This window comes from Pseudophryne corroboree, chromosome 2 (assembly GCF_028390025.1).
Source record: "Pseudophryne corroboree isolate aPseCor3 chromosome 2, aPseCor3.hap2, whole genome shotgun sequence".
In the NCBI taxonomy this organism is placed as follows: Eukaryota; Metazoa; Chordata; class Amphibia; order Anura; family Myobatrachidae; genus Pseudophryne; species Pseudophryne corroboree.
This window is the reverse complement of record NC_086445.1, coordinates 713,346,828-713,357,442: the sequence shown is the minus strand read 5'-3', so window position 1 is coordinate 713,357,442 and position 10,615 is coordinate 713,346,828.

The window sequence follows — 10,615 nt, the reverse complement described above, 5'->3', positions numbered from 1 at the left end:
TTCACAATCCTACAATTGATTGGACGACTACGCAAATCCTGGCATGGGGTTCCTCCTGTGCTGAGACATGTTTGTTTAAAGTATTGCCTGTCTGTTCTTCCTCCCCCAGGTCGTCTGATGTTCCACCTCCTCCATATCAAGATTTCACGGATGTGTTCAGTAAAGCTTCTGCTGATATCCTTCCTCCTCATAGAGAATGGGACTGTCCGATTGATCTCGTTCCAGGGAAGGTTCCACCTCGAGGCCGAACTTATCCGTTGTCTCTGCCTGAGACGCATTCTATGGAGGAATATATTAAAGAGAACCTAGCAAAGGGGTTCATTCGACCTTCTTCTTCTCCAGCCGGCGCAGGCTTCTTTTTTGTAAAAAAGAAAGATGGTGGTCTGCGGCCGTGCATCGACTACAGAGGTTTGAACGACATTACCATCAAGAACCGTTATCCTTTACCCCTGATTACTGAGCTCTTTGACAGAGTTAGCGGAGCTACCATCTTTACAAAGCTGGACTTGCGAGGTGCATACAATCTCATCCGGATCCGTGAGGGTGACGAGTGGAAGACCGCATTTAACACCCGTGACGGACATTATGAGTACCTCGTCATGCCCTTCGGATTGAGCAATGCTCCAGCTGTCTTCCAGCATTTCGTCAATGAGATCTTCAGAGACATTCTATACCGTCATGTCGTGGTCTATCTAGATGATATCCTCATTTTTGCCAACAATTTAGAGGAACATCGTTTTTGGGTAAAGGAGGTTCTGTCCCGTCTCCGTGTCAATCATCTCTATTACAAATTAGAGAAATGCGTCTTTGAAGTCAAGTCCATTCCGTTTCTAGGGTACATTGTGTCCGGTTCCGGACTAGAGATGGATCCTGAGAAACTACAAGCAATTCAGAATTGGCCGGTACCCTTAACCCTCAAAGGGGTCCAGAGGTTCTTAGGGTTCGCCAATTATTACCGAAAGTTTATACGAGACTTTTCCACCATTGTGGCGCCTATTACTGCTTTCACCAAGAAGGGTGCTAACCCGTCCAAGTGGTCTGAAGAAGCCATGCAAGCTTTTCATCTTTTAAAACAGAGGTTCATCTCTGCGCCTGTCCTTAAACAGCCTGACATCGACTCTCCTTTCATCCTAGAGGTGGATGCCTCCTCCGTTGGAGTAGGAGCGGTGTTATCTCAGAGGGCTAAAGATGGCCATTTACATCCTTGCAGTTTCTTCTCACGGAAGTTCTCCCCAGCGGAGCGCAACTATGCCATTGGCGACCAGGAGTTGCTAGCCATCAAGCTCGCTCTAGAAGAGTGGAGGTATCTGTTGGAGGGAGCTTCTCATTCAATCACCATCCTTACAGACCACAAGAACCTTCTATATTTGAAAGGCGCACAATGTCTCAACCCTCGTCAGGCCAGATGGGCACTTTTCTTTTCCAGGTTCGACTTTAAACTCCAGTTCTGTCCGGGCTCTCAGAATCGCAAGGCCGATGCCCTTTCCCGCTCATGGGAGCAAGAAAATGAGTCAGAGTCTTCAGACAAGCATCCTATTATAAGTCCGTTGGCATTCTCCACGGTAGGGATGGACTCTACGCCCCCATCAGGGAAAAGTTTTGTGAAACCGATGCTAAGGAAGAAGCTCATGCATTGGGCCCATGCTTCCCATTTTGCCGGACATACAGGTATCCAAAAAACCCTGGAGTTTATCTCTAGGTCCTATTGGTGGCCAACTCTGAAAAAGGACGTCTTGGAGTTTATTGCATCTTGCCCAAAGTGTGCCCAACATAAAGTATCCCGCCAGTCGCCTGCGGGGCAACTGGTTCCACTATCCGTTCCCCGTCGACCATGGACCCACTTGTCGATGGATTTCATTACAGACTTACCCATGTGCAACAAGTTCAATACCATCTGGGTGGTAGTTGACCGGTTCACCAAGATGGTACACTTCATTCCTCTCACCGGCCTTCCGTCAGCTTCCAAGTTGGCTCAAGTATTCATACAAGAGATCTTCCGACTCCACGGTCTTCCTAAAGAAATTATCTCTGATCGAGGAGTTCAATTCACAGCCAAATTCTGGCGAAGTTTATGTCAAGTCCTCCAAGTCAAGCTAAAGTTTTCCACGGCTTACCATCCTCAGACCAATGGTCAAACCGAGAGGGTGAATCAGGACTTGGAGGCCTTCCTCCGCATCTATGTGTCCTCCTCTCAAGATGACTGGGTTCAATTACTTCCCTGGGCCGAGTTCTGTCATAACAACCAGTATCATTCCTCATCTGCTTCAACACCATTCTTCACTAACTTTGGATTCCACCCTAAAGTCCCTGAGTTCCAACCGCTTCCAGCAACTTCTGTTCCCGCGTGGATATCACCTTGCATCAGTTTGCCAATATCTGGAAGAGCGTACGATCAGCTCTGCTCAAGGCATCGTTCAGGTACAAGAAGTTTGCGGATAAGAAGCGTCGAGCAGTTCCTGCTCTCAAGGTGGGTGATCGGGTATGGTTATCCACGAAGAATTTGAGGTTAAGAGTTCCCAGTATGAAGTTTGCACCTCGCTATATCGGTCCTTTCAAGATTGAACAAGTCATCAATCCTGTTGCTTACAGACTCCAGTTGCCTCCCTTCTTAAAAATACCCAGGACATTCCATGTTTCCCTGTTGAAACCGCTGATCTTGAATCGGTTTCATTCCTCACTTCCTCCAACTCCGAAAGTCCAAACTCAACGAGGCGTTGAGTATGAAGTGGCCAAGATCCTGGACTCACGTCACCGTTACGGTCAACTACAATATCTTATTGACTGGAAGGGTTATGGTCCTGAGGAACGTTCATGGACCAATGCTTCTGATGTCCATGCTCCTGCCTTGGTCCGGAGATTCCATTCCAAGTTTCCTCAAAAGCCAAAGAAGTGTCCTGGGGCCACTCCTAAAGGGGGGGGTGCTGTCACGATCCGGGTATCTGGACGCCATTTCTTACCCATCAGATGCCTCCTAAGGCTGGCTCAGCGCTCCAGGACCGGATCCCATCTGTTATCCTGATGTGTACATTCCTGTATCCTCTCCTGTCACTCTGGGACGCTGTCACAGTAAACGCCATATTACACCTGGCATGGCGTCTCCCGCGGCCTCCGCCGCCGTCCCTGAACTTCTGCATGCAGAGTGTCTGAGTGGCGATTACGTCAGCCGCGGCCTCCGCTGTGTCCGCGTGGTTGGATGTGCATCTGTCAGCCTGGCGCCTCCTGTCTCCAGTGGCCGGCGCCGCCATTACTGTTTTCATTACCACATGGATTACAAACCAAACTTCCCTCCAAGTGTCTGCATGGGCGCAGCCATCTTGGATTCTGTCAGCTGATCATTTCCACCAATCTGTTCTCAGTATTGATAATCTGCATAATTGCCTAGCCAATCCCTTCCTTGCTGCAGGTATAAATACACTGTGCCTGAGCAAGGAAGGCGTCAGTGCTTTGGTTGTCAAACCTAGTTCCTGTTTGTCTCTCTCCTGTGATTGTCTTCCAGGTTCCAGCTCCTGTCTCAAGACTTCCACCATAGAGACCCGCACCAGCATTCCACCTGCGGTGTAGCCTGACTCTCCAATCCATTGTGGATTCATCTGTTTCCAGCTACAACGTTACCTGCTTCCAGCTCAGCTTCCAGCAGAGTACAGCTTCCCTTAAAGGGCCGGTGTCCTTTCTACACTTTACCACTCTCCACCGGTATTATTATTTCTCCGCTCTCAAGTTCTACATTTCAGTTCATATTTCATCGCTCCCAAGTTCATTTATTATTTAACTGGTTCCAGCCAGTATCCACTCCGTGCTAACAACAGTCTGGTTCCAGCCAGTATCCACAGCAGCTGTTTTATCTTCAGCAACCCAGCTTTTCCTGGAACACCAGCTGGCACAATCCTGGGTTATCTCCATTGCTACAGTCGGGCCTGGTAAGGACTTTCCATCTAGAAGATCATAAGAACTATCTCACACTACCAGTGCCCTGTGGCTCCTGCCATCCTGTAGTACCCAGGAACTGTATTTATTCTTTGCTGACTTTTACGTTTTCTTTTACTGCTGCTGTGTTGCGGAGTTGTCATAATAAACATCATTGACTTTTATCCAAGTTGTCGTGGTCACGCCTTCGGGCAGTTATTATTTATGTTACTTACATGTCCAGGGGTCTGATACAACCTCCCAGGTTCCGGTACATCTCAGCCCCTACAACTGAGGCTGCCTCCCGTCAGCTCAGGCCCTCAGTTGTGACACTGGTACGCAGGGCTCCTGGGACAGAGCCGATTAACTCTGTATTGGGAGCTCCGTTGGAAGAGCAGCAGTCACAGTTGGATCCCGCTGGGAACAACACAAGTGCTGCTGTACATGCATGCGCCCTTCAGGGCTTGAAACCCCGGGGCAGACATCTTCATTGCCTCTGGGAGGTATGACCCTTTGTTTATTTGCAAAAAAAAAAAGAGAGGTTTACAGAAAAAAATAAAAAAGAGAAAAAAGCTAGATCATTTATTTTATTAAATCACCTGGCACTCATGCTGTGCACCTATTATATCTGCATTAAGGTAATCAAACCTGAATGTTCCTAAGGTGAGAGCGACTGTGCTATAGGCAGGTGGTGACCAAAAGGTACTTCAAGGTCAGGGCCGTCTTTTCGTATGTGCTCAATGGGCACTTGCCAAAGAGTCCCAAGAGTATGAGGGCCCTTGGCTGATCGGCCCTGGGATACCGGAGATATCCGACTTCAAAGCAGTGGTCCCCATCCAAGCCTGTTATTTGCTCTTCCCAGCAAGATATCTCGGGTTCTGTCTTACATAGAGTTTTTTCTGAGGGTATACTCCAAAAGCTGGGACTCTCCCCTTTCGGTAAACACTGGAAGCTTGTCTCTACTATGCCCATAACCAGAGATATCAGCCTTCATGCAGCTGATTCCTGCTCCAGCTTCACATGCCTAGTATGCAGATTTATATATTCATTGGTGGATTGCTCTGGCTCCTGAACTCTGATCCACAAGTCCACAGTACCTTCTGATAGGTGGAACTCTCTAGATTGTTATCACATTCAAAGCTAAGGAATCTATTTAAAGGAAATGGAGATATACAGTATGCAGTCAAGCAAGCTGTCCTCCCACCAGAAAATTATGAATATTAAGCCCACTCCACTATCCACCCCTCCCATAAATATTAAACACCCCCTAACACCCTGAAAGTCATGTACCAGGGCCACTTCATTCAACCCAATGCCTCCTTCTACAGTTTAGTGTTCTTCCTCCCACCCCATCTGTGCAGTAAAGGAGTAATTAGCAGAAATTACTGCTCCAGGTCCTATATGCTTAGCGGAAGATAGAACACCCCCTGTCGCTCACGGGACATCAAAGCTGCGCTGATAGCACCCCCCACCTCTACTGCTGGAGGATGTTTAGGGGCCCAGTGCATCGCTGTGCACAGGGGCCTACACTGCTGTTAAGATGGCCTTGTTCAAGGTCATAGTTAAGCTTAACACACTACTAACATCCACCCAACCAACCAACCAACCAACCAACCAACCCCCCATTTCATACTATACATATGACTATGATCCATTCATAGTAAAATAACTAACGTATAATACATACTGTTAAGGGGGGTACTCACGGAGCGATATTCTAAGCAATCTGACTAGATTGCTTAGAATTTGAGCATTATCGCTCCGTGTGTACCCCCTACAGCGATAGCGATGCGGAGCCCCGCGCATCGCTATCACTGGTGCTAGACTGGCCTGCATGCAGGCCAATCTAGCGGTTCGCTCACTTCACCCACTGGGTGAAATGAGCACCGCCCCCGTCTCCCCCCTCACGCTCAGCACAGATCGCGCTGTGCTGAGCGTTTCGCTCAGCACACATCTCTCCCGCATCGGCCCGTCTATATGGGTCTTAACATAATTTTTATATCTCAGATGACATTTACTGTACAATGCCTAACTTGTATTGATTGTTACAGAGTAAACCTCACTGCTTAATACAGGTACATTAAACCATCTCTCACAGGAAGGCAATCCCATTTCCAGTAAATTTTCTGAAGACAATTACATCAGCTGGGAAACAGAACATCCAATTTTTTAATTTAGCAAATTACTCTCTAATGAGATTTCAGGCACTAATTGTTTCTTCCAATTCTTTTTAGTGTAGAGGAAAAATATATATAGTAATGTACTTAGTCATATACTTTCATAGGCACCTTTTGGAATTCAGGCTGTCTATGTGTAAGTTACTGTATGTAGTTTCAGTCAGCATGATAATCATGTATTATCTGGTATTTTTCTAGACTGTACTGTGTGTGTCAAACACAAACATGCATTTAATTACTGATACAGTGAAAACTGTACCAATACTATAGTAACTAGTACCCCTTTTACACTTGCCGGAACGACCCTCACTGTAAAAGGGTCAATCCAGGTTGAGAGCCCGAGCAATCACACCCACTGTATGGAGAGCCGTATTGCCGATATTTGGAGATGATGTCATCAATAACTTTGCCCGAAGCACAGTGAGCGTAGGGGGCATGTGAGAGCTTATTTAACCACTAACTGGGGTCAAAGGTGATGAAACATACAAAATGAGGGGGAAGCTGTTAAGATAGTGCCCCCCAGGATCCCGGCGAACAAAATGTCGGCGCCGGAATCCCACCAAGTGGTACAATGCTGACGCCGGAATACCGACAAGACAAGCTATTCTCCTTCTGTGGGTGTCCACAACACCCATAGAGGGAGAATATAACTTGTGATGAGTGCAACAAACCACCGTGCCCGCAAGGGGCTTTTGAGTGCTCGCCCCACTGCCGGCATACTACTGACTGGGATGCCGCTGTTGGTATAGTGATGGCTGGCATCTTGGTCAGCAGTAATTCACACTGAACCCAAATGATAATTTTATCATTGTATAGGCACTAATTTTCTCTCCATTTTTTATATATCTATACGGTGTACAGAATTAATATTCCCCTATTAAGAGAAAAGGAGATTTATGGTAAGAAATCTCTTTCTGCGAGGTACATTGGATTCCACAGGGAAAAACAGTGGGTGTGTAGAGTTGGATCTTAATCTGAGGCACCAACAGGCTAAAAGCTTTGACTGTTCCCAGGATGCATAGCGCTGCCTCCTCTATATCCCCGCCTCCAGGCACTGGAGCTCAGTTTTGTTAACTAGTCCAATGCAGTAGCAGGTAAGAAAGACGACAACAGTGAACCACATTCTTACGTCAGGAGAAGGTACCAGCGGCTAATGCCATACAAACCCAAAGAAGCTAAGTGCGTCAGGGTGGACGTCCTGTGGAATCCAGTGTACCTCGCAGAAAGAGATTTAACAAAGTTACATTCTTACCATAAATCTCCTTTTCTGCAGCGGGGTAAACTGGTATTCCACAGGGAATAACATCAGGGATGTCCTAAAGCAGTTCCCCATGGGTGGGCATGCACCGTAGTGGGCACAAGAACCCAGTGTCCAAAGGAGGCATCCTGGGAGGCGGAAGCATCGAAGGCATAGAACCATATGAACGTGTTCACTGAGGACCACGTAGCCGCCTTGCACAATTGTTCAAGGCTCGCACCACGGTAGGTTGCCCAAGAAGGTCCAACAGACCAAGTAGAATGGGCTTTGATGGTAGCAGGAGCTGGAAGTCCAGCCTGTACATAAGCATGTGCAATCACCATTCTAATCCATCTGGCCAAGGTCTGCTTATTAACAGGCCAGCCAAGTTTGTGAAAACCAAAAAGAACAAAGAGAGAATCAGATCTCCTAAGCGAAGCTGTTCTCTTCACATAAATACGGAAAGCCCGTACCACATCCAAAGACCGCTCTTTGGAGGATAAACCTGGAGAGGTAAAGGCCGGAATCACAATCTCTTGGTTAAGGTGGAAAGACGACACCACCTTTGGTAGATAACCAGGCCGAGTTCTAAGAACCACCAGGGTGACTGACAGGACAAGGCACCCAAATCTGACACCCGTCTAGCAGAAGCAAAAGTCAGAAGCAATAGCCAGTAAAAACAAGACCTTAAGAGTAAGCCACTTTAGGTCCACAGACTCAAGCGGTTCGAATGGAGACTCTTGTAAGGCATCTAGAACAACCGACTAATCCCAAGGAGCCACAGGAGGGACATAGGGAGGTTGAATCCGCAAAACACCCTGAGTGAATGTATGAACATTAGGCAGAGTTGCAATTTTTCTCTGAAACCATATCGACAAGGCAGAAATATGAACCTTGAGGGAGGCCAGACGAAGCCATAAATCCAGGCCTTGTTGCAGGAAAGCCAAGAGCTTGGCAGTACCGAAATTGTATGCGTCATAATTCTTAGCCGCACACCAGGTGAAGTAAGAATTCCAGACCCTATAATAAATCCGAGCCAAAGCCGGTTTACGGGCTTTCGACATAGTTTGAATAACCGCCTCAGAAAATCCTTTGGCCCTCAGAACTGAAGCTTCAAGAGCCACGCCATCAAAGACGGTCGGGCCAGATCCTGGTAGAAACAAGGGCCCTGAACAAGGAGGTCTGGGCGTTGCGGAAGTAGACGAGGATGCTCTAGCGAGAGACCCTGCAGGTCTGAGAACCAATGCGTCTGTGCCAAGCTGGAGCTATCAGAAGCAGTATTTCTCCTTCTTGCTTGAACTTCCTTATCACCCTGGGTAGGAGTGACACCGGAGGGAACACTTATGGCAGCCGAAAGTTCCATGGAATTGCCAGTGCGTCCACGAATGCTGCTTGAGGATTCCTTGTCCTTGCTCCAAAGACCGGAACCTTGTGATTGTGTCGAGATGCCATCAGGTCTACATCTGGTAGGCCCCATTTGTCCACTAGGAGTTGAAATACTTCTGGATGAAGGCTCCATTCTCCGGTGTGTACTTCCTGATGACTGAGGAAGACCGCTTCACAGTTGAGGACGCCCGGAATGAACACTGCCGATATGGCTGGCAGATGGCTTTCCACCCATTGAAGTATCCTTGACACTTCCCTCATTGCCATGCAGCTTTGAGTGCTGCCCTGATGATTTATATATGCCACTGTGGTGGCGCTATCTTACTGTACTTGAACAGGCCTGTTCTATACCAGAGGCAGGGCTAGTGTCAAAGCATTGAACACTGCCCGCAATTCCAGAATGTTTATCGGGAGGAGAGATTCCTCCCTGGTCCACCGACCCTGAAGAGAGTGTTGCTCCAAATACCGTTTCCCAACCCCGCAGACTGGCATCCATCGTTAGGAGGACCCAGTTGGAGATCCAGAAGGGACGACCCCTGCGCAATTGTTGGTCCTGTAGCCACCATCTCAGTGACAGATGAACCTCCGGAGTCAAGGAAATCATGTGAGATCTGATCCAGTGAGGCAGGCCATCCCACTTGGAAAGGATTAACCTCTGCAGAGGGCGGGAATGAAATTGAGCATACTCCACCATGTCAAAAGCCGACACCGTTAGGCCAAGTGCTTGCATCGCCGAGTGTGTATCGACACACGTGGGCAGGATAGGAAGTGTCTTATTTTGTCCTGAAGTTTCAGGACCTTCTCCAGAGACAAAAACAACCGCAGGTTGTGGGTGTCCAACAATGCCCCCAGGTGCACCATGCTCTGAGCAGGGACCAGGGAGGATTTCTTCCAGTTGATAAGCCACCCGTGGGCTTGTAGGAATTGGATTGTCAGTTCCAAATAACAAAGGAGAACCTCTGGTGAGTTCACCAAGATCAACAAGTCATCCCGATACGGCAGGGTCCTAATGACCGCCATGACTTTGGTGAAAATTCGTGGAGCCGTGGTCAGACCAAAAGGAATTGAAAATGTAGGTTGCCAATAGCAAACCTCAGATATTGCTGATGCAACACGGCAATAGGAATATGCAGGTAAGCATGTATGTCCAGGGATACCATATAGTCCTTGGGCTCCAAAGCCAGAACAATAGAGCAAAGAGTTTCCATACAGAATTTGGAAACTTTCTCAAATCTGTTCAAAGACTTGAGGTTGAGAATGGGCCGGGAGGACCCATTCAATTTCGGGACTAGGAACAGCGTTGAATAGTACCCCCTGCCTCTCTGAGCCAGAGGCACCGGCACTATCATTCCTGTATCCAGGAGAGATTGTACCACCAAATGGAGAGTTTTTGCTTTTACCTGATCCGAAGAGATGTTTGTTGAGCAAAACTGGGAGGGGGACGTTTCTTGAAAGAGATGGCATATACGTGACAACTTCCCTTACCCAGGCATCCAAAGTGGTCTGTAACCATACCTGGGCAAACCGCAGAAGTCGGCCTCCCACCCTGGAGGCCCCCAGGGGCAGGCCCGCCCCGTCATGCAGCAGGCTTGTCTGTTTTGGAAGCAGGCTGACGGGCAGCCCAGGCACGTTTAGGTTTGGGCTTAGTGGAATTGGAAGTGCAAGCCTGTGTCAGGTACGCCTGACCCTTTGCTCTACCGGGAGGACGAAAGGAAAGAAAGAAAGTACTCAGCCTTTGGAGGCGAAGGAGTAGTACTAGGCAGACATGCAATCTTAGCTGATGCCAAGTTAGCAAAAATCTTCTTGAGATCTTCCCCAAAAAGCATGTTTCCCTTAAAAGAGTTTACCTCCAAGGTCTTTTTAGAGTCCAGATCAAAAGACTAGGACCGCAACCAAAGAATCCTGCGAGCCA